Source organism: Canis lupus, chromosome 6, assembly GCF_011100685.1.
Source record: "Canis lupus familiaris isolate Mischka breed German Shepherd chromosome 6, alternate assembly UU_Cfam_GSD_1.0, whole genome shotgun sequence".
In the NCBI taxonomy this organism is placed as follows: domain Eukaryota; kingdom Metazoa; phylum Chordata; class Mammalia; order Carnivora; family Canidae; genus Canis; species Canis lupus.
Window position 1 is genome coordinate 65,434,846 of NC_049227.1, and position 23,944 is coordinate 65,458,789.

Consider the following 23,944-nt stretch of genomic DNA (forward strand, 5'->3'; position numbering starts at 1 on the left):
TACTACATGCTAAACACTGTGACAGATATATGGCTCACACCAATGAACACAAGGAGACATGGTCCCTAGCCTCACAGAACTTACAGTTTTAATCAGCAAGAGATGCATAAAATATATTAGCCTATTAAAAAATGTTGAAATGAAGCTGCACTGTGTGCTCTGAAGAAGAGTTCCATCATATCATTAGGGCATAGAATAAGGGACTTGACCCCTTTGTGAGGTCAGGAAAGAAGTGCAAGTGGAGATGGGAAATCATTGAAGATTTTAAGCATGTTGAGAAAGTTTGACATGATTAAACTTCTGTTTTGAAAAGAACACACAGCTGACGTGTAAAGGGCAGATTGTGCTTCTCTCTTTGAACAGGCTCCTAGGAAGCACAGACCAAATTTTCAGTACAAAAAGTGCTAAGCTTATAACCCTTGATGGTATTATTCCAGTGACTAACTTTTTCCTTGACTCTATATTAAGAGGCTAATTCCCTGGATGTTGATATGTTAATGTCTTGTTCCAAAACATTGGGATAAAATTAAAAGTATAAGGAGAAAATGGCAAGGAGAGGTAAAGCATGGACCTTCTCTTAATTTTCCTTTGCCCCATTTTTCTTGCTTAGCAATTTTCTTTTTATTTTTCTGCACGCTTCTGTAGTCAATATACTTGTTTCCTTTGTGGAGGGAGGTGAGATTCTAATAATAAAAAAGTGACAGACAATATGTCTTAGTTCTGAAAATGTTAACAACATATTTGAAGAATTAGAGAAAGAGTATGGAAGAAATGGCTCTGAAAAATACAATGACGGTTAATAGAATGGGTTTTCATAGATTATTTCACAGATAGGAGAATGTCATTTTCAAACAAAGTTGACTTGAGCCAGTCAGCAGCTTTGGGGTCTCAAGGTTTTTGAGATGGGTGTCTTTCTCAATATAGATACACTTTTATTTTTCCTGTATTTCTCTTTTGTTTCTCTTAATCTTGGGACTCTTGTTTATTTTTTATTTTTTTTTATTTTTTTTAATTTTCTTAATTGCTCACTGTTAGGCAGTAAACTCACTGAGGGAAGAGATTTTGCCTTTCACTTATTTTTTTTGGACTTTGTCAACCCCCCTCCAAACCCTCTAGACCTCCATAGCATCCAGTATAAGACTACAGGTCTGTTTACTGAATAATTTATAGCTCTGCACTCAAAAAACATTCATTCTCTCTCATAGTTTACACCTGTCATTCATAAGACTGGTCTCTGGATTTCCAAGCATTGGCAGGCAAACTACACAATTGCAATGAGTATTTCATCTATACTTTCCTTCTACTCCCTCCCTTTCAGTAGTTTAGAGAAGAGCACATTTGGGCTGTGCAACAGCCAATGTTCCTACATAAAAGGCTGATAAATGCCTCCACTAGCTTACACGTAAATGTCAAAAACATGAACAGAAAAGGGAGGCACCCATAGTCCTTGCTTTACCTCTCCCCGCCATTTTCTCCTTATACTTTTAATTTTTTCCCAATGTTTTGGAACAAGACATTAACATATCAACATCCAGGGAATTAGCCTCTTGTACCAGCCACCTCTGCTAAGGCCACCTTTGAAAAAACAAATGCAAGGGGCCCTGCAGTGACTGGGGCTGAGGGGAAATGACTGGAGGAGGTCTCAGGAGCCAGAGGCAGTTAACCTTCAGGTGGGTGAAAAATACTGAGCACTGGGGAAAGTGGATGGAGAGAATTTAGAGTCTTTATGGAAGGTTTTCTTTTCTTTTCTTTTCTTTTTTTTTTTCCCCCCCAGTGAAAGCAACTTTAACCTTGTAAAAGATGTACTTTTGTCTTGTTAACCTGGCTTTGAAGAGGAATGACCCTGGGAGGAAAACAATAGTAGCAGCCAGGTAGAAAGGGTAATAAACTCCTAGAGGCCTTTTTACCGTCTTCAGAGTCTAGTTTGGGGTGAGATGAAGGCATACCCATGAAGAAAAAGGCATCTAGAGCAATAAACCATGTCCCTTCTCTTGTTAAGATGGAGCTCTGTGTTCACTTCTTCCTGAGGAAGGGTCTTTCTGTCTTCCTGCCTCAGCCGGAAGGCATTTTTCTTTCTCTCCACTTCTGGAATATTTCCTTCTTTTTCCTCCATTTCCTTGCTTCCTTCTGTCCTTCTCTCTATTCCTCCTTTCCTTTTGAAAGCTGCTAAGGCAACTGGCAGTGGCTCAGGAAGCCAGGGGGTAAGCTACTTGAGAGCCACAGAGTGGATCCTGCACCTCATCAGTGGGCTGTCGTGTAAGGGACACTTGGAAAGGTTTCCACCTAAGCAGACCTGGAACAGAAGCAGGCAGGCATTAGTGCAGGGCTGCTACACTTTCATTCATAGTCGGAAATCCTTGGTTGAGATTTAAATATCTGACATTTAATTACACAAACACATACTTTGGGCTAGAATTCATCAACATCATGATTGTTTGATTTAACTGGAACACAGGTGTGTTGTGTTTGGATTTTTAGATTTCAAAGTTAGTTTTTATCGACCTCTATTGAATTATATATATATATATTTATATATAATATATTATATTATATATAAAAGATCTATTTATCTATTTATTAAACATTTATCTATTTATTAAACATTTAGAACAAGAAAAATATGAGAGTCAGTCCCTCTGAATGACCCATCTGATCTTCTTATTACTATGATTGACCCCCTCCAAATGTAACCACTCTCCTGACTTATGACACCAGACACCTCTGGTTTTGCCTGTTTTTCCCTGACTCTTTGTGCTTGATATCAGATTCTTGAGACTCATGCATATTGTTGTGGTAGCTGTAGATTGTTCACTCTCATTACTGGTCACAGTGATTCTCAAAATGTGTCCCCAGATCGTCAGCATATCAGCATCATAGAACTTGTTAGAAATGCAAATTTCCGAGCAAATTCTTGAGCCTTGACCTGCTGAATCAAAAACTGGGTGGGGCACAGCCTTCTGTATTTTAACAAACCCTCCAGAGATTCTGATACACACTAATTTTCAGAAACATTGCTATATAGTATCTCGTTCTCTGAATATATTTTTATCATTCCACCGCTGATGGACATTTGGGCTGTTTCCAGTGTAAGGCTATTATGAAGAGCTATGAATATTCTAGTACATGTCTTTTGGTGATCATAAAAATGCATTTATTGTGGGTGTATACCTAGTAGTATAATTTCTGGGTCATAGGATATGCTTTTGTTCAGCTTTAGTAGATATTACCATACAGTTATCTAAGTGGTTATACTAATTTGCATTCCCCAGCTGGATACAAGAGTTGCAGTTTCTTAATATCCTCACCAAAAATATACTTGGTATTCATTTTATTTTTAGCCCTTCTGACGGAGATAGTGTATCTCGTTGATGTCTTAATATGCATTTCTCTAATGACTAGTGAGATCGAGCGCCTTGTCATATACTCATTAGCCACTTGTATATCTTCTTTATTGAAGTGTACATTCAAATCTTTTCCCATTTTTCTATTAAGTTGTCTATTTTTATCTCATTGATTTTTAAATACAAGTCTTTGTCAGATAATGTATTGCAGATATATTTTCCCGCTTTGTGGAATGCAAGCCAATTATATTTTGATAACAAACATTCCCAAAGTGTAAGTATGGGCTTAAAAGCCTGCCTTGTAACTTATAGATTTTTTTTTCAACATACTTTCCATTTCCTGATTGTTCTCTAACTTACTCTCTTAATGAAGCATTACTGCACAGAGTGGCAGGGCTTTGTTATATTAAGTATGCAGCCAAGGAGATGCTGATTTTTAAAAACCATGCAAAAAACTATATGGAATATTTGAGGCAGGTCAAAGTCTCAGAGCAAACTCTAGATATTCTAAGGCTAAGGCATATGCCTCCTTATTTTTTCTGTATCTCATCATCACTATACTGTCTTTTTAAAAAAATATGGTTCCTAGGTGACTGGCAAGTAGCCCAGTAACAGACCATGAATGATAAAGGAAGCATAACAAATCTGTGGGGAGAGGAAAAGATTATACAATAAACAGAGTTGGGGCAATTGGTTGGTTATTTGGATAAAAATCCATTCAGATTCTCCAGCCATTTATGAAAATATATTCCAAGTGGAACAAAGAGTTAATAAAAATCCCAACCATGAAGAACTAGAAGATAATATTTGTGAATATTTTTCTGATTTCTTAATGTGCAAGGAAATAGCAAAGGGAAAGATATATAGATATAACTATATCACAATTTGAGACTTTGAACTTCTAAATCCAAACTGAATTAAATGGGAAAAAGCAAGCTGAACAAAATATTTTCAAGAACTATGACACACAGTGTGTATCCTTGATCTTAAATTCTTAAGACATGAACATCATGAACAATTAGGAAACACATCAAGGTCCTAGTAGAAAATATACAAAAACTAAGAAAAGGATATTTACAAGCCATGAAATTCTACTGGTTGTTAACTTAGTAGTTGTTTTAAAAATTTTTTTAAAAAAGGAAAAGTCCAAACACACATAATCGAAGAAATAAAAATTAAGAAATAAAAAAAATGTTAAATATTGCAGAAAGTTTTTTTTTTTTTTTTGCAGAAAGTTTATTTAGACTTAAATGTAGCTTAAATTAAGAAAAACTCATAGAGAAGCAAAACTCCAGTTTCTACTGTAACAAGCTGAGAAAAGAGAGGTGATTCCCTATTGCTAGTGAGCAGCAGAGAAAACAAGTGCTGCTGACAGTTCCTAGAGGTTGGCATTTTGGGCAGGGTCAAAAGAAACCAACAACAAAAATAATCACAACAAAGGAAGAGATACAACAGCAAAAAATTTGGAGAAGATCAGAGATGACCGGTGTCATTAATTAGAATTGGAAGCAAAAAAAAAGAGCAGCCCACTTCTTTGCGGTTTTTGTTTTGATTTGTTTGCTTTTTGAGCAGCCCACATTTTTAAAGCAAGGGGGAGAAAATCAGTTATTTATTATGTTCAAAATGATGCAGGCACCGTGGTTAGTAGGTTGACAGAGATGAATGCAGCCCACTCCTGCCTTCAAGGAGCTTAGACAGGTTAGCTGATAATTTGAATAAAATATTGTTGAAGTGGTTAGGATGTCGGCATCTTGAATAGGATGTTATTAAATTTGCCTGGGGCACTTCCACCCAGCGCCCTTGAAACCACAAGCCCTGGTCTCTGCGGGTTTCTGTACAGCCTAACAGCTGATGTTTCTAGACCGGGGTGACTCCTGAGAAGTGGTGAAATTGAGTTAGTCTATTGTGCTGAAGATGATGGGCAAGAGCTCGGTATATTCTAGAATGATTTGTGGCAAAACTGATTTTAGAAACAACTCTGGCTCTTACACAGTTAATCTGCAACTCTCTCTCTCTCTCTCTCTCCCTCTCTCTCTCTCTCTCTGAGTCAACCGAGAGAGCTCGCAGAGCTGAAATTTCACTGCATATGCTACTCCAGCGCACAGGATTGATTGAAACATTAAAATGAGCTGCTTATTCCACTACCTTTGGGAATATAGACCAAAATAAAGATGGGTGGCTGGGAGCACAGGCACCCGTTTAATTTTTATAGCACACAAATACCCTACATGCCAGTCACTTTAGGAAAAGTCCTACAGAAATGAGGGATAATAAACACCTGATATTACAGACACCCACAAAAATCTGTTATTACTGTGAACGATTACCATAATTTAGATTGTTTTTTTGCTTGACGCATTTAAGTAATTACCTCAAACCTCTGCTTTATTTTTTAATCTCATGCTATAGTTTATTATTGTTACTACCTGAAGAAATAAGTACAACACTGTAAAGTTCTTTTGCTTTTTGCAAACTGAAGTCTTTGTTTTTGTATCATACTGTATTGGGGAATAGCATGAAAAATATTATTTTTTTTTTCTAGAATTAGCAGCACACATCACAAAAGAACTCTGAAAGTGTACTGCTTCAAAAAAAAAAAAGTTTTCTGCTTCATGTAACTGATTCTCTGGGAAATTTCATGACAAATCCGCTTCCATTGTTTTCTGGTAATCATTGCAACGTGAAATTAAAACAGACTCAATACTAAGCATTTTTAAAACAATTATCCAGCAGTGAAATTACTATATATTTCTTCTAAAAACAGGTTGCATCATACATACATTTATGTGAAAAATGACTGACCTTTTTTATTCAGTTCAGCAGCAACATTCATTAGACTGGCTTTTTTTTTTTTTTTTTTTTTAATTTCTTCAATTGGCACACATAAAATGCAAGGCTGTGCTGGGGGGTTAGGATGCGAACACTCGTACGTGATTCCTTTTGATCAAGAGCAGCACTGACCCCGCTCCCCACCCGGCTCTCCCTTTTTGTGCCTGTGTGTTCCGAACAGCCTTTCGGAAGAGTCCCAAATTGCAATGATGTCCCAAATCGCAGGATTAATGTGTCTACGAACAGACCTCTTATGCCTCCAAAATGAAGTACTCCTTGCTAATTTCTCTTCAAGACACCAGCTTAATTGCATTTTAAACAAATGGGCTGCTTTGCTGGCCAACTTTTAAATGAGATAACAGCAATGTTCACTCTCCAGCAGTGATGAGTGCCTTGCAGTAGATTCAAAACTCTGTTCAATAACAGGTTTAATCTCACACCAGCAGATTTACTGCAGAATAAACTGCCACTGAGCTCATAATTAGTAAAACAACAACAAAAAATCCAACCTACTAAATATTATTTTCCAAAGCAGCAGGCAATGTTTTAGTGGAAAATTTCAGTCCTGTTCTTTGTGTGTTTTATTGATTTTATGTATGATATTGGGAATTCATGCTATGATTTAAGATAATGTTCTTTATCGATCATGTAAGCAGTTGCTTAGCTATCCAGTAACAAAATGATGCCCCCATTCACAGAATATGTAACACACACAGCCGGGGAGACTACAGTGCTTCTCTCTTTAATGTTTATTCCTTTTTTTTTTTTTTTTTTCCTAAAAGCATATTCGCCGTTGGAAAACAACAGCCAAAAAGCATTTGTGCTTTAGAAACAATCTTCTCATAATTTTCTTTGTTGCAGCTATTAGCGGCCAATTGTGATTCAGTGAAAACCCTTTCAACAAACAGATGTTACAAAGTATATTCTCTGCTTGCTGCGTCTAAACAAATATTAATGAAGTAATTGGAACTATTACGGAAAAAAAGGGTGCTTAGTACGTATTTATGGTCTTATGTACAAAGCTATACTCTTCTAAAATTTCTCATTTATATTGCACAGTAGTAAGACAGAGTTATAATGACATACCAAGGGACATATTTTTCATAATTGTCTTAAATATCTGTGCAAAAACCCTGCGTTACACAATTCTAAAAAGCTCATCTGCAAATGAGGGTGAACAAAAGCTTTTGTGCAAAAAGTAGAGGAGAGCGACTATATGTATTTTGAGAAGTCAACTTCATTCTGTACACAGTGCACGGATTCTTAAAAATCCTACTTTTCTGTGTGTAAATATAAATTAAATGTGTGATAGCCCAAAAAAGCTGTTATTAAATAGCTTCTAATTATTTGAGCAGTGTTCTTCTCCCGACATCTTTCAAACAGAAATAAGTTGTCTTTAGAATAAGCACTAGCTCACCTCCCATCACTCAAACATGTAGTAATGGCATGTGAGGCTAGCTTTATTTCTGGCATTAACCTTTTGATAATGAGTGCTACATCAAATGGAATTTGAAGAATCTAATGGTACTGCTGTGCAGTTTATTTTTTTAAGACCCCCAAAGCAAATTAAACCTCAGTGAATCAGACATCATATTCACAGACAATAGCAGTTTTAAGAAAAAACTAAAAAATACCAATTTACAAATAAAGCTTTTAACTCTATAGGTTCGCCAAGTGATGATTCAAAGAAAAATCGCTCATTCTTCATTTCATTTAAATTGCCCCTAATTAGCACTGACCCTGAAGATGAAAAGTTTTTGAAAGAAAGGAAGGAAAGAAAAGAAAGTATTTCTAGTTCTATCTTTGACTAATTACCATGGTATTTCTAAGTCATAGACATAAAGAATTTTAGAAGTGAAAAGCCTCAGGAAGGGCTCCATTCCCATAACTCAAAAAGGAGAATAGTGTTCAGACGATCACATGACTGATGTGATAAGCCCAATGGCACATTTTTCATCTGTCTCATCTATTACATGGGAGCAATGTTATTCTTTTATCACATACCTAATAAGTATCATAAGTATCATAGTCTATATTCTGGTCCATTAGATTTCAAGGTCATTACTCTTAACCACACAGTGGATGCCCCCATCTAACTTTTGGATGACCTCATCCAAAATATGGCCACCTTATATATCTTATATAAGACCACATTCTTCTTTCCCTGATTTGTTCAGTTTTAGCCCACGTGCTGTTGGAGCAAGCGTTTTTTGTCAATTTTTGTGAACTTTATTGAAATAGAATATACATGTGACAAGGTGCAGCCATTTCTAAGTATACAATTTGATGAATTTTGACAAATGCCCATGTAACCATCATCTCGATCATGATTTAGAACATTGCCTTCATTTCAAAATTTCCTTTCTTCCTCTTTCCAATAAATCCACTCCCATCACCCATCATAAGAAATCACTGATTTAATTTCTATCACGGTGGGTGAGTTTTCCAGAGCTTCATATAAATGGAAGCACAATTTTATTTATCAGTCTGATCTGACAAACACTTATACAGAGCTTACCATGTGCCAGACACTAAGTGCTATACAAATGCATTATTTAATCCTCATAACACCATGAGGTGAGTAGTAGTATCCATCTAATAGGTGGTAAAGCAGAAGCCCAGAGAGGTAAAATGATGATCCAAAGTCACACAGCCAGTCGATGGCGGACCGGAAATTTTAACCCAACTAGTTTGTTTCCAGAGCCTATGCCCTAATCACTACATAATTCAGCATGAGAATTAATAATGATATAATTGCTAAATCTTATTCTCTGTTGGCCACTCTTCTAAGCGCTTGCACATATTAACTCATTAGAATAATCCTTTGATGTAGGTAATATTGCTCTCTTCCTGATGAGGAAATGAAGGCAGAGAGTGGCACAGGATGGTTATAACCGAGAAGTTGACATACATTTATGTCTAAATCTCCAGGGCCTGCTGTGTGATAGGTGCTCAATAACACACACACACACACACACACACACACGGTATATATATCATTTATAACATGCTATATGACATTACATATGCTGTATATAGCATGTAATACATATTTTACATAAGCACATACATATTTAAAGTAAGTGAATAAATCTAATAAATATCATTAGTATATTAATCAATTCACTTAATAAATGTATTTGTGTTGATTTTATTAGCATTGCATTCCACAAATGAGAAAAAAACCTGAGAGGTTAAAAGTAAATAACCAAATTTACAAAGCCAGAGAATGGACAGTCTGGTTGGTTTTGAAGGTGAGAGACTGCTGGGTTCCAAAGAGCACACATCTTTCACCTCTTCCCACTCACTCATTTTTCCAACACTCTGGTAGGTATTTCACCACATAATTCATCTCATACAATCATTACAATGACCCTATGAGAAGGTGTTCACATCGCTTTGCATATTAGATAACCAGAGTGCAGGCAGATAAAGCATATTCCCCATGGTCAGCTGGCTGGGGAGGTTTATGGTCAAATTCAGATTAGGAGTCCAATCCCATGTTGATAAATTTGAAAACCTTTCATTGTGTAGGTGACACATTAGAAGTGCATGAGATTACTGAAATCGGGGACGCAGAGGGGTAATCCAAAGTTAATCAAAGTAATTTATAGCTAGTGAGTACCTCCAAGTGCTAGGAATTTTACATATGCATTTTATTGAATCTAAGTCATTATCAATTATAAGACACGCCCCATTTCTGATTTGTTAAAATGTGAAAGCCGTCCATGATTTGAAATCAGTGAGCTATCTTAGGTCTAATTCCTGTAATGACCCTGTGAGATTATTATCTACCTTTTCCTGATGAAAAAAACAAGGCTTAAAGAGAGAAAACACACACCTGTTGACTCTGGTTTGGCTCTGGGTAGCTCTGCAGCCCATCCCTTCATGAAGCCTGTCTCATCTGTCATTGTTTTCTGCACTGACAGATTGCTTTGCATGTCCAGGCCCTGCTCCTGCAAAGTGAGGGGATACAGAGTTTTAGAAAGCATTTGAAGCACTGTAAGGGAAATTTACCACTTTCCTAATACAAATGATTGTTCAATCTTTTGAACTATTTTTAGAATTTATACTGTACCACACAACCTACAGTTAGTTTATAGTTTCACAAGATCTTATGCTTTCGCTTATATGGTTAATTCAGGCATACCCTTCCTTCAGTTGCAAATGGTTAAATCCAACTCTTTTCCCAGAAGGTCACCCTGTCTTTCATGATGATCCAATCTGCTGACCCATTATGCCAGCAAGGGGAGTATTATATCTCGGTGCCATGTTCCCTTCAATATGTTTTATTTTCAGAGTGGGGACATTCCAAGAGTTTAGTAAAAACATTTAGTCAAATAATTACATAAAATGAATAGGTTCATGTGTCCCAGTGTTCTTTACTCAAGTTTTAATTTTAAAGCAGCATAAATGTATAGCTTTCCAAAGATAATCCATCAGAGGAATCAAGTCTGTCATACTTCTCACAATTCCCATTTTGATCTTTCATCTCTGAATTCATGTCTTCTTGTTACTCTTACATGTAACGGGAAATGTTCAACTGATTTTTCCTCAGATGGACAGGACTTTTTTTCTGAAGTCTCAGCAACAGCTTTAGTTCCACTTGTGAAAAGCCTCTATAATTTAGATGACTAGATTTCCTAATGGCATTTTTTTAATATTAAATTAAAAGTTTCTTGTGAAAAGAAATATGTGATTTTCTGGAAATAAGCCCCTGACAGATAACTGACCAAGAGATATGATTAGTTAGCATCCATAGGAAAAAGAAAAATGCTTCCTAGACTTGTACTTTACACAACTAATGAATAAAATTCTTTATTTTTCCTCGCAGAAAAGTTTCAATTACCCATAAACCTTGAAATTTGCAATGTGTGGTGATACCACTTTTAAGCTTAATTTTGTTCCAATTTTACTTTCTCTCTCTCACTCTTCCTCTCTCTCACCATTGTTGTTTATGAATTCAAACAAAAGAAGAAATATTCCAGAAATACAGCATATATCAACTGGACATTTCAGGTCAGTTTTTTTAATCCCTCTGGAACAGAAAGCTCCTTCACATGTAGGCAACCTTTGAAAGCTGTCTGTGCATTTGAACTTTTTGCTTCCCCCAGTTTCCACTATTAGCTCAAGACACAGTTAGGATGGTGGTAGTGATCAGGGCTGGCTTCATGGGCGCATGATGTGTAGTCGAACAGGGCCCTGTGCTTGGAAAGCTTGATGTTCTGCTGTCCTGGTCTTGAAATATTTAATGATATTTTAAGAGTCCCACATTTTCCCCTTGCTTTTGGCCTCACAAATTGTGTAACTGGCGCTGTGAGTTATCCCCATTCAATACGTAGGATGATTTATTTATTCCTCTGCTCCACAGTAGGGGGATAGTTAGCAAACAGGAACTAATAATAATAATAATAATAATAATAATAACAGTCATAAAGGGCAGTTAGAAAAATTAATTAGAATAAACATAGTTGTAATGTTTTGGTTTCATTCTTAACTTGAAATATAAATTTGTTAAACATTAGACCATTCATACTCAATTACCATCTACCACCAAATAGAAGCTTTATTTCCTTTTTGTTGCTACTGAAAAATCCACACCCTAAAAGAGCAAATTGTCGTATATTTGAATTCTTGCGAAGCCTGTCGTAATTAAGAGATGATCTCTCAATTATTTTATTTTGAACATTAGCCAGGGATAACTTCAAAATGCTGGTTTGGGATCTTTATTTTTATTTGTTTATTTTATTTTTTAGTGTGGGATATTCACAGATATCACATGACAAAACCCATTAAAAAGAAGGAGGCAATAAAAAAAAAAGGAGGCAAATACATTTAATTATGCTTGAACAAATAACCTCACCATTTTAAGTGTTGGAACTCCCTGTAAAAAAAAAAAAGCCTTATATTATTAAGGCTTTAATTTATTATTAAATTGTATTTTTTTAAAAAATAGTAAATCGTTACCTTATAGAGACAATAAAAATATACCTTCAGGAGATATATATCTAAATCTATCTATCATCTATCTATCTATTTTTAAAAGGTAAAATGGTCTGTGAATGGGTGCTTGCCACTGCAGATAAAATTTCTAGGGGCAGCATCATATATAAATTCGGAATGAATTGAAACTACGTTGACAAGAGTGCTCTGTGCTCTGGAAGACTGAGGCAGAAGGCTTAAAAGGAAGTGCTGGTGAGGGGGAAAGTCACCAACGTTAACGATCATGGAAAAAGTTGATAAAATTATTTCACAAAATTCAAGTGTGGGAATATTTTATAAATTCTTTTGGTTTCATAAAATACTTAAATTTAAGCCTGCAGTATTAAATGAATAAATGTAAGCAGTCACGTGACTATTTAAGCTACATGCCTCAAAGTTCACATATTTGAGTTGTTCCCGTCATCCCTCGAAAAAAATCTCTCAATTGGGAAAATTAGGTGTTGCTGCGTATTCTGGTTTACCTTGTCTTTAAACATTTGTGGTGGTAATCATAAACCTTTCAAGCTCGCATGTTAAAGTAAGGTGATTTTCTTGCTATTTTATGTTATTTGCTCTTTATACAATGTGGGCAGTCGATTAGCATAGCTAATTGAAAGTTGAATATATTCAGCACTCTCAGTTGAAAGGTTCTTTATAGCTACAGAGTGCCAAATTGAATTATTTTCATCTCTCTAGTCCAAATCCTGGGCTGTGAATCTCTCTGGGACAGCTCTGCTGAGATTTATTGCATGCACACATCTGTATTCCCCCCAAAGTCCTTCATTCCTGCCTAAATGAAGAGGGAGTCCTCCTGCTGCCTGCCTCCCCCCAGCTCCCCAGACCGGGCTGAGGGCAGTTGTGCTGGAGAGGCTGAGGTCATGACCACAGGCAACAACCCGGAGAATTTAAATCTATCTTGAATGAGAGCAAACAAACAAATGAAAATGAAATAAACCCTACTTACTCTGTACAGACCTCTCTTTTCTGTTTTTGCTTTAAAAACTAAATAACCTCCCCCCAACCCCCCCGAATGTGACTACTTTCATCTCTCACATCTTTCTCTTCCTTTCCATTCCTACTGCCACCGTCTTGCCACAGAATGTTTTCACTCCCTGTCTAGATTTCCTTCCTGCAATTAATCCTCTCCTTCTTATTTTTTACCCCTCATTTCAACCCATCTTCAAGCCTGCTGCCTGGGTGCTCTTTCAAGTGCTCGGTTAATATCCTCTCAATTCTAGCTTGCACAATTTCTATGACTCCTGACTGCTTGTGAGTAGAATAAAATTTTCTTATATCGGCATTTCAAACCTACTAAAACTCTAATCCCAATTTACTTTTCCAAATTTGCTTCTTACTATTAGCAAGCTAAGCTCAACCAAGACACAGCCGAAGTGGTTCTTTAATATAATTGTTAATCATATTACCTTATTGTAATTTATGTATCCTTGTGGGATACTTTAAATCTTATCTAGAACAATGTAGAATAAAAAAGTAAAAATACCCTAACTCTGAAATATCATATTTCCCAGCTCTCTGTTTTTTGTCCATGCTGTTCCCTCTGGAGTACTTTCTCATCCTAGTATTTACTATTGAAATTCTGTCCACGCCTCATGGAGGCCCAGCCCATATGCCATTTCCTGCAGGATGAATTTCCTAATCAATCAAGTCAGACTCTTCTTCCTTCTTGCCCTTGAACTCAGTAGACCCCTCACATAATGGCTCAGATAGCCCGGTATTATGGATAACTGTGCATTTTACCTACTAAATTGTATGCTGATTACATATAAGCTCTATAATTTGAAGTCTTTTTTTTTTTTTTTTTTTGGTTAAGATTTTTATTTACTTACTTGACAGAAAGAGAGAGCTAGAGAGCACAGATGAGGGGAGCGGCAGGCAGAGGGAGAAGCAGACTCCTCGCTCAGCAGAGAGTCCCAGAATCCTGGGATCCTGACCTGAGCTGAAGGCCGACACTTAACCGACTGAGCCACCCAGGCGCCCCTATAAGCCTGGAGTCTTAAAGAAAGTCTAGGACCGTATCTTACACAAGGAAGACACTCAACAAACACATATTCACAGAATGAATGAAGAAATAAAAAGTTAAATTGTGTGTCTTGGACTTTACATTTAAGTTATGGACTCCTAATGAGGGTTTCCTTTATCTGGCAAGTCTTGTTTTAGGAAAAAACATAAGTAATTTCCTTAAGTGACCCACTTTATGATATTCATCTCATGGAAAGATTTCTACTTAGTGAACTTTCTATTGGTGAAATAGTGGTCAAGTCGCTTAAAGTTTGAACCTTATTTTTATAATTAGGAGCAACGAATAATGTTAACATTTAAAGATTTTATTTATTTATTTGAGAAAGAATGTGTGGGTGTGCAATGGGGAGGGGTAGAGGGGGAGGGGGACAGAGGGGGAGAACCCCAAGCAGACTCTGCTGTTCTGAGTATGGAGCACAATGCAGGATCTGGGGATCTGGATCTCAGGATCTGGGGATCATGACCTGAGCTGAACCAAGAGTTGGATGCCCAATCGATTGAGCCACTCAGTCACCCCAATAATAGTTAAGGATTAAATAGACTTTACTGTATGCCAGGAACTGTTCTAATACTTGATATATATTATTTCATTTAACCCTCATTAATACCTATGTGATAGATACTATAATTATTACCCTTTTGCAAAACAGAAGCTAAGTAAGTTTTCCAAGTTCAAATAGCTGCTGGATGACAGGAGATTGGGATTGCACGCACTGATTTTGGCTCCAGTCTGTGTGTATTTTATATAGTTATGTGTTTGGATGAAATAAATATTATTTTTATTTCAATCAAAAAACTATGAATATTTGATAAATATGAAGCCTTACTCAGTCTTTCGGTAGGATGAAAAAATATAGGGCAATATTCTTGAACTTAGGTGACATCTTTTGTTTTCTGGGAAGCTATGGCTAAAAATCAGACTGACTTCCCAAGTAAATAATTTGTACAATTGCACAGACTCTGCATCTAGAGGACCTTCAGGCTTGGTCTTTTGCATTTTAATTTTTTGGTAATTTTTGAACAAGGGATGCAGATTTTCATTTTTTACTGAGTCCCACAAATTATGTAGCTAGTCCTGATTTAATGTTTTGAGGACAAATATAAATATTTTCTTAGTATGTTTAACTAAACTTTAAAGTTTTATCCCTTCCACTCTCACTTCCTTTTTCCTTCAAACATGCCTCAAAAGGTATGGAATCAAGACCTTAAAATAGCTAAAGACCTCTTTTATAAGAAAGCAATAGAATTTCCTGAATAAGCGGTTAATATTAATATGCCCATCTGGTAGACAGATGAAATATTTGTCTCTCTTTCCTCATTCTGGTTTGGTTATGAATTGTCCTCTATTTCCCATGAACCAAAATAGATAAATATGTTTTTTTTTCTTCTGACTCTGTAATTTCCAGAGTTCCTTCTTCCTCATTTTTAAAAATTCTTATTCTTGTTTCCCCTCTTCTTGGCTAGCTCTGGTTCATTCTCCTAGGCGTCTGTAATTTCTGGGTTATCTGCGGGACTCATGGCTTTTCTTTCATTTGGCAATGAATTCTATTAAACTTCTACTACATTGTAGAAAGAGGAACTCTGAGATAATGGGACCTCAATTATGTAGTTTATCTTCCCCTGGTGATAAAAATATATACATTTGAAGGATGGCCCAAAGATGAATAATATTCTGCAATGTGAGCCTGGTCTAAACACAAGAAACACAGATTGGGTCACTTTCCAGAGAACATATTTTCCTACCAAGAACATTATTTAAGTTAAGACACCTACTGTGTGCTAAAGAGGTGAAGATGAAGTGTAGACAGTTTTTGTTCTCTAGCAGCCATGTAAAGGAGGAGATGGCCACATATGCAGAGAATCACATGCTAACATACACATGATGCTAGTGTAAGTAAACTACATTGCAGTTCCATGGATGAACTAGAATGGGACATAGACGAATGGATGCAGAACCAATAATATTTAGGCTTCCTCTGATGGTGGGGAAGGATTGTCTTTGCAGTGAATTCAAAAGACAAAGTCATGAAATTGCAGCATCTGTTTGTGGAAGTGTGATCTGTTTAACTGGGCCAGGGCTTCATGGGTTTGAGAGCATAGGCAGGGACAAGTGTGCCATGCAAGATGTGGGATGACATTCTATTAAAAGGGATGAATCAGTAAAAAGTTTCACAGAGTGAGGAGACTTAATAGAAATGTGTATTGAACACAGACGAAATAGATGGTACACAGAATAATGAATCCCCTGCACCCACACAAAGATGTCCACATCTTAACATCTGGAATCTCTGAATGTATGAGATTGGGTAAAGGGAAAGTAAGGTTGCAGGTGGAATTAGGTTACCAGCCAGCTGACTTTGAGATGGAGAGAGGATCCTGGGTCATTCAGGTGGGCCCAATGTAATCACAAAGGTCTGCATGAATGAAAAAGGGAGGCTGAAGAGAAACAACCAGAGACATGAATGCATGAAAATGATTGAGCCAGATGTTGCTGACTTTGAAGATAGAGGAATGTGGCCATGAAGCAAGGCATGCAGGCAGCTTCTAGATGCTGGAAAAAGGCAAGGAAATGGATTCTTTCCTAGAGCCTCCCAAAAGAATGTCATCCTGCTGACCACTTGATCTTATTTAGGCCAGTGAAACCAGGGTTGGACCTCTGCCCACCCAACTGTAACATAATAAATTTGTGTTAAGACACAAATTCTTTAAGTTGTGTACAATAATAAATTCAGCATCATAGGAAACTAGTACAACATGTCAAATTTAAAATCATATAATAAGATCCTTGAAAGTCAGTTTTAAAATATGATTTAATAATCAATAAATAGTAATGAATGTATCCTGCTACTCTCTCCTAATTTTCTTAGGTCTTGGTACACATTTCTTGGAGCTCCCTATTTATGCCTACTGCCTCCTACTGACCCCACATAGCTTAGATTTGTAATCACAATTTTCTGCTTCCAGCTTCATTCAGGACAGAAGCATAAATAACAATGTCCATTAAGCCTAGCCATAAGGAAATAAAAAGAGAGGCAGTTACTGAGTTTTTAGGCACATCACTGACTGTATTTCTCTCGGGCAGAAGACACTATCTTGCTATGCATTGTTCTGAGCCTAGATTAGTATTTCTACTGGTATCAACTGCAAAATAATTTGGATCTGGCAAAAATGTATATATGTTTAAAAGGTCAGGAAGGCCCTGCACCTCAGATGCTTGAAACAGTGCCAAATCCATAACAGCAGATTTTGTTTATGCCATTCCTCTTGACACAGGGTAGCACAGCTGTGTAAAAACTCATTTACTTTAGGGTGACAATTCTGTTTGGATTAATTGACTAGGGAGATTAATATTTACTCTACTTCTCTCTATCACTGTTGAAATGTTAACTATATTATATAAAATCCATTAAGTACTAAAGCATACTTTGCAAACTACAATACGTTGATTTACTTCCAAAATGCAGCTCATAATGGTCACAAAATGGCAGAAAATCTTTGTGTGTTTTAAAGGGCAAATGATTTTATTTGAGCATGAGGAACATAATTAGTGGCATTTGAATTTGAAGTCATTTATCCTTGTAGTGGAATGACCAAAGACCACTACATGAACATTGACTACTTCAGAGAATTGGGTGATATCTGTTATCTAAGTGTGCCCTCTCCTGAGCAGAGTATCAGTAACTGGGGTCTGCCAGAGTGAATAAGAAGATAAATGTATTCCCATGTGCTGACAATATAAATTCCTCATTGTGTTGTAGATGGGGGTAGTCTTAGGTGTGGTCTAGGAGCTGCCTTCTGGCTAGGAAAACCATCTTGGTGAAACAAAGGTTGTTATTTCTGCCAGACATTCTCCAGCCGATATGTGGTCAGCATCAAATAAGGCATAGAGTTGCATAATGCATTAACTTATTTGGAGTTACATTACTCCTGACTGTTGTGATACCATTTTCTTATATATTTTCCTTAGAATTATGGCTGAATCTTCCTTTAGCTTTGATGGAAGGTTGGTATCACCTGGTCAGAATGCTTTTGCAAACCATATCTCTCTCTCTCTGAGTTGCCATATTGTGAAAAGTTGAAGCTGTTATGCAGAATTTATTCAACAGCTGTGTTCAAAGGGCTTTCTGATGTGGAATAAACAAAACAAGCTTTTTGTTTGTCTTTTCTGTAGGTGCCTTCTTGAAAAGGTAGCAGTTTCTTCATTCTGCTTAGATTAACATGGAGAATCTTTAATTCTCTCAATGAAAGTGATAGCATTCAATTGTGTGTGTGTGTGTGTGTGTTTTTAAGCTTAGTTAGGCATTTATCCTTAAAAATTTGTTAAATATGGAAAGATTTCAGTCCTTTTGTCCTACAGGAAAACCTTGAACTAATTGGTACTTGGCTCTTACCAACAGTCCCTTAAAGGCAAGCTCAAGGGAGAGATCTCCAAAGTGCCTGCCACCCATCCACTTCTTTGGAGAATCAAATGTTCTTCTTTGATCTAATTAGACACCATCACTCAGCCATCTTGACTGAATTTCACTTCGTTATTATCTTTCACTTTTATGAAGTGTGGTTACCAGAGTTGACTATATAAATTTAATTTCTGCTCTTTCTGCACACAATTTGGATGATACTCCTCACTGCACTGTATAATCCCCTTTGTAAATTGTCCCAGATGAGAACTCTCTCTGAGGATTTAGGACCTGAAAAGTTTGTTGAGAATCTTACCTTCTACTTTGCAATAATGAAGGTGGTGTGTTTCCTTCTTCATACAGTGTCATACTGCTATCACTCCATCATTTGACCTGCCAGGATGCTGAGAATCAAGGGACACTCATGCACACAATTCAACATGCTGTTGTATGGTTGGATATTTGATTTATCCTTTAACTTCACATCTTTGTGTCTTAGAGAAAAAGAAAGAATATATAAATCAGTACAATTGATCTTAAAATCATGTTTTGTTATTAGAGAAGTTGAGAAAATAGATGCATTTAAAGCCAAGTAAGATAGAGAAGTTAAAATGGCTTTGGAATGATATTTTGAGAGGTAGATAAAGGAGGCTATAAAAGTAACATTAGAGCATTCTGTAAAAAAAGAAATATTATTATTTTCTGGTATGGTGGCAGGAGTTAAAACAATAAAACTTAGTTAAATGAAAACAATAATTCATCCAAAGATATTTATCAAGGTTCTTCTATGTGTGTATGACATAGTTCCTGCCCTTAGGGAGTTTTCTAAGTATGAATAGTCAATTTCACTATATTGTAGCATTTGCTATTTTAGAGGAAATACGGACTGTGATAGGACCAAATTAGCAAGCACTTTTGATTTGAATTTACGGTAGGCTTGAAGAGGAAGTATTTTCAAAAGACCAGATGGAAGACAACAAAGAAATGTATCCAGAGGAAGAGGGAAGGGAAGAAGACTCCAGAGAAAAGAAAAAAAATTGGGAAAGACTGAATTATGAGTGGACACAGAGACTCCAGGGAACTAAAATATGTTAACAATGTGTTAGCCAGCACCTTACCTCTCAGAGGCATTGAGGTTAATCTAATCTTCAGGAGCCATGACTATAAATCTACTGTTAAAATTAATTACCTTACTAATGGTGATTGCATTATTCAGAGAGTAAGAATGCACTCATAGTTAATCTAGAGTGATTACAAAACATTATTTAGAGTATGTTCCCAATTATGTGTGTTACCGTGTAGTGTATCTGTAGGTATAGATCACCTAAAAATAAAGACTTAAGGAGGATAGGATCTTCTTTTGCTTTCATGTACAGCTCTGGATATAATCAGTCCAGGGATACTGTGGTTTTCCTATTGTCAGGAACCAGTTTTCTGTTGTGTGGCTTCCATTCTCAGTACTAAGTCATGGTAGGATTGCTGGCTCTTCTTGTTCTTGAAAGGGAAACAGAGGCAAGTTTTGTTTTGTTTTCTTTTTAGAAGTTATAATGGTAGAGCTCTTCTTACTAATTGACCAGAACGCAGTTATGGAGCAACACCTTGCTGTGGTTCCAGGTTGAGAAAAAAAAAGTGTTTACCAAGGTGGGGATGAGCTGATAAACACTGTTAATATTTAAAGTGGAGAAAACATATTCTAAAGAATTACTTAGTTTCTGATACTATATTTATATAGCTATAGCTATCTCTGTATCTATAAAATAATGCTTACATATGTGCAGGTCTCTCTGTATAAAAAGATAAGCTGTAAGATGTGAAAAGAAGTTACCTCAAACTTGGTGATTTCCCACATTGTCACAAATTCCTTCATTGTGAACGATTAAGTTGCATCTTGTTCATCGACCTGATTGTTGAACCAGTAAAATCAGGTTAATAAAAATTGTATAACACAGCAAGCCACATTCTCTATCAGCTGTTTGAAAAGTGGAATAGAGATATTTACCTAGCTATAGCAAGCTGAGGATTTAATTTACCTGGAACATGGTGATTAATGTTAAGAAGTTTGGGTGGTTATTAACCATCCATATAATCACCCTATTTCCCAAGGTATTTTGCCAGTGTGCACTTTACTTCCTATCCTTTATATAATATCCATGGAAATGAATAGCTCATGTTCTATTTATGTGAAATGGCATCTCTCAAAGGTATTGTGGCAATTATCCAGGGAACCCAGGTAATTTTTAAGTGGTTTTGCTTGTACAACTTTAACAAAACATACTTTGGATCTAAACTGGATATTTGCACTTACGTTATACATCTTTTTAAAGTGGGATTATTGCAAAAAGCCAAAGTCTATGTGAGAAAAATTGAAATAGAAACCCAATGATTATACGAGGTGGTACTGTTGGATAATGAGGTCAAATATAAAAAGAAGTTATTTCTCTAGTTTTTAATTAGATTTGATCAAAAGTCAAATTTTATTGCTGCTTCTGTTAAAGTGAAGTTTCTGAATTCTCCCTCCCCCAACTTTTGTCAGATTTGGTCATTTCATTTTTCCATAAAAGAGTGCAGTTCTGTTTCTATAGCAGAAGTCCCCAGTGGGAAGGGGAAGGGGTGGGTAGTGTATGAAGTGGACCCTTCCCTATCTGTGCCCTTTTGTCTCCAACCTCACAAGTGGAAACTGGATTGATTTAGGAAGCCATGGATGTCAAACAATATATCTTTTATCTTTCCAAAATTGCATAATAACAAATATTACAGAAAAAATAAATGATTTTCCAACTTAATATATATACTTTATACTCACTTCTGTACTCATTCATATTTCAGACTCTTAAAACACATTATTTCTTTGGAGTTTGGGACTTGGAGAATTATAAGAGAGTGAGCATTATGGGTGTATCAGCTGGTAATAAGCTGCTGTTTTTTTGCTCTGTATACTTAACTTTGCTGGGACTTTGATGCTCATGGAGCTATGCTGACATTTTTAATATTTTCTCATGCCCACAGGTCAAATATTGGGACACAACAATTTGTGGTGATGTCTTTATTGTTTACAGATGAATCTGTGTAATTCTTTAATCTAACATTCTACTGTGGTTCAGTAGACTTCAATTCTTTGAACAATTTTATCGATTCTCTACTTTGCTTTTGATACATTTAGAATACAAGATGTAGTAAGCACAAAATGAAGTTGGCAATTATTCTGTGCATTTGGGATATGTAGATAGGCAAACCATGAAATTTAAGGACAATATAGTCACTTTTGGACCTAAATTATCTGTATTGGTTTCCCCCATCAGTTAAATGTACCATAAAATTGTCAGTTTTCCACATTACTTCAGGCTCTATAAATCTGGATAAAGGAGAAATTTTAAACAGAAAGTGGTGGAGATAATATTTTAAAGGTCACAGGGGACATAGTATAAATGGTTTAAATATTATTACCTTCTGGATCTTTCTCAAATTGGTAGCAATTGGATATCATGACTTGTTAATGTACTAGTTTTTGTACTAGAAGGCAGGAAGAGTGGGTTCTCATATCTACCTGTACCTGTGTTTTACCAGGTACACAAATAAGAGAATGGTATAATGATAAACTTACTTGCCTAAAGACACTGCTTTATTTTGATGTCCATTGGAGCTACAAGACAATTATGGGACAAATCCAGGCTACTACCCGATCTTGTCAATAAAGTTTTGTGGGAACACACACCTGCCTATTTATTTAGGTATTGTCTCTGGCTGCTTTCATGATACAATTGCAGAGTTGAATAGTCACACCAAAAACTTTGTGGCCCACTAAATCAAAAATATTTGCTATCTTGCCCTTTATGAAAAAAATTCACTGGCCTCTGCTATATTGGCTGTACTATTGTCATGCTGCACACATCCTGCTGTGGATGAGTGGCAGTTTCTGATCATTAATCATTTGTTTTCTTTGAGCTCATCATACCTTCTGAATGTGCTTGAATCCAACACTACAAAATGTTTCTATGTCAGGAAGTAAAGATATCGTTGGTCATATTAGACCTGTTGGACAAATAGAAAGCAGATTTCTCTTGAGCAATCAGTTTGCCATCTTTTGTGAGCATGAAATTCATTTTATAATTATGGAGAGGAAAATGTGGTGTTAAGCATGGGAAAAGTTTTAAAATACCTTATATTCTGTAATGTGATCTACCTTCTTACTGTTTGTTTCAACTCAATAATAAAATATAACTCCCAAATGTGAAGGACTTTCCTGGGCTGTGAAATTGATAAGATCCAGACTCTTCATCTGGAAAATTTTCTCAAGCCTCTTCCCTTCCAATTCTCACCCCTTTCTGTCTGCAATTTTGAAACAAAAGAATATTCTTTTAAATATGGGGCTCATATTTGCATATGTGCTTTTTTATAAAGCAAAAGCAGCACATTTATCTTACAAAGAGTTATACTAAATTAAAAAATAGCATATAACAAAATGAAATACATATCAAAATGATTCACAGACCTTTCTAGTTCAAAAACAACAGCTATTTTCTCAAAGTGGATATACCATAGTAATAGTGTGACATGTAAAATTACTTTGAAAGGAAAGAAAATTATTTGTTCCTCTCCACTACTGCATCCTCTCCTAGGTTCTAAATAATCTATTGATTTATTTCTCCATCCAGTAGAGAGTTACTGCATGCCCCGTTATTTCTTCTTCTTTCCCATTCCCAGGGGCAATTGCTCATCACTCTGTAACAGTATAATAGCTCCTTGAGTGTTCTTATTCTTTTCTGGGCTACTATTAAGAATCCAAGTGATTCCTGAACAGTTATTTTGTTGTATGTCTCAACCTCAACCTTGATCTCTCATCATAGTCAATGTTAAGCTAAATGTAAACTAGTTTTGCTAAAAGATTGATATCTACCTTATTTAGGTAAGTCAAATAAAAACAAAAGATGAGTACCTTAGGGAAGATGGCACAAGGAATTCATGCCATCATGCATCTTCCTCAATCTTGACTAGACCAGAAATGAAACAGACTAGGCTGAAGCCACATGTCTCTATCTTTAGGCCCAGAATTATACAATGGGTACTGGAAATTTGGCAGGTGTTGAATATCGAAAACGAGTGGAGTGCCATGCCTGATTTGGGGACCAGAACTTGAAGCGTGAAGCAGTGGACTAGAATGTGGTCCAGTACTATAGCTATGTAAGGCTCCAGGAGATGTGGGAAGCTGAGGACAAACAGGAGTTGAGTCAAGACACCTCTGGCCCAGTGATTGCACGTGTAGTATTTTCCATTTTTTAGATTCTATAAGAAATGTTTAGTATGTTAAAAATTTCAGTTACTCATGAAAAGACCAGAAATACAGTATTTAGTTTCAAA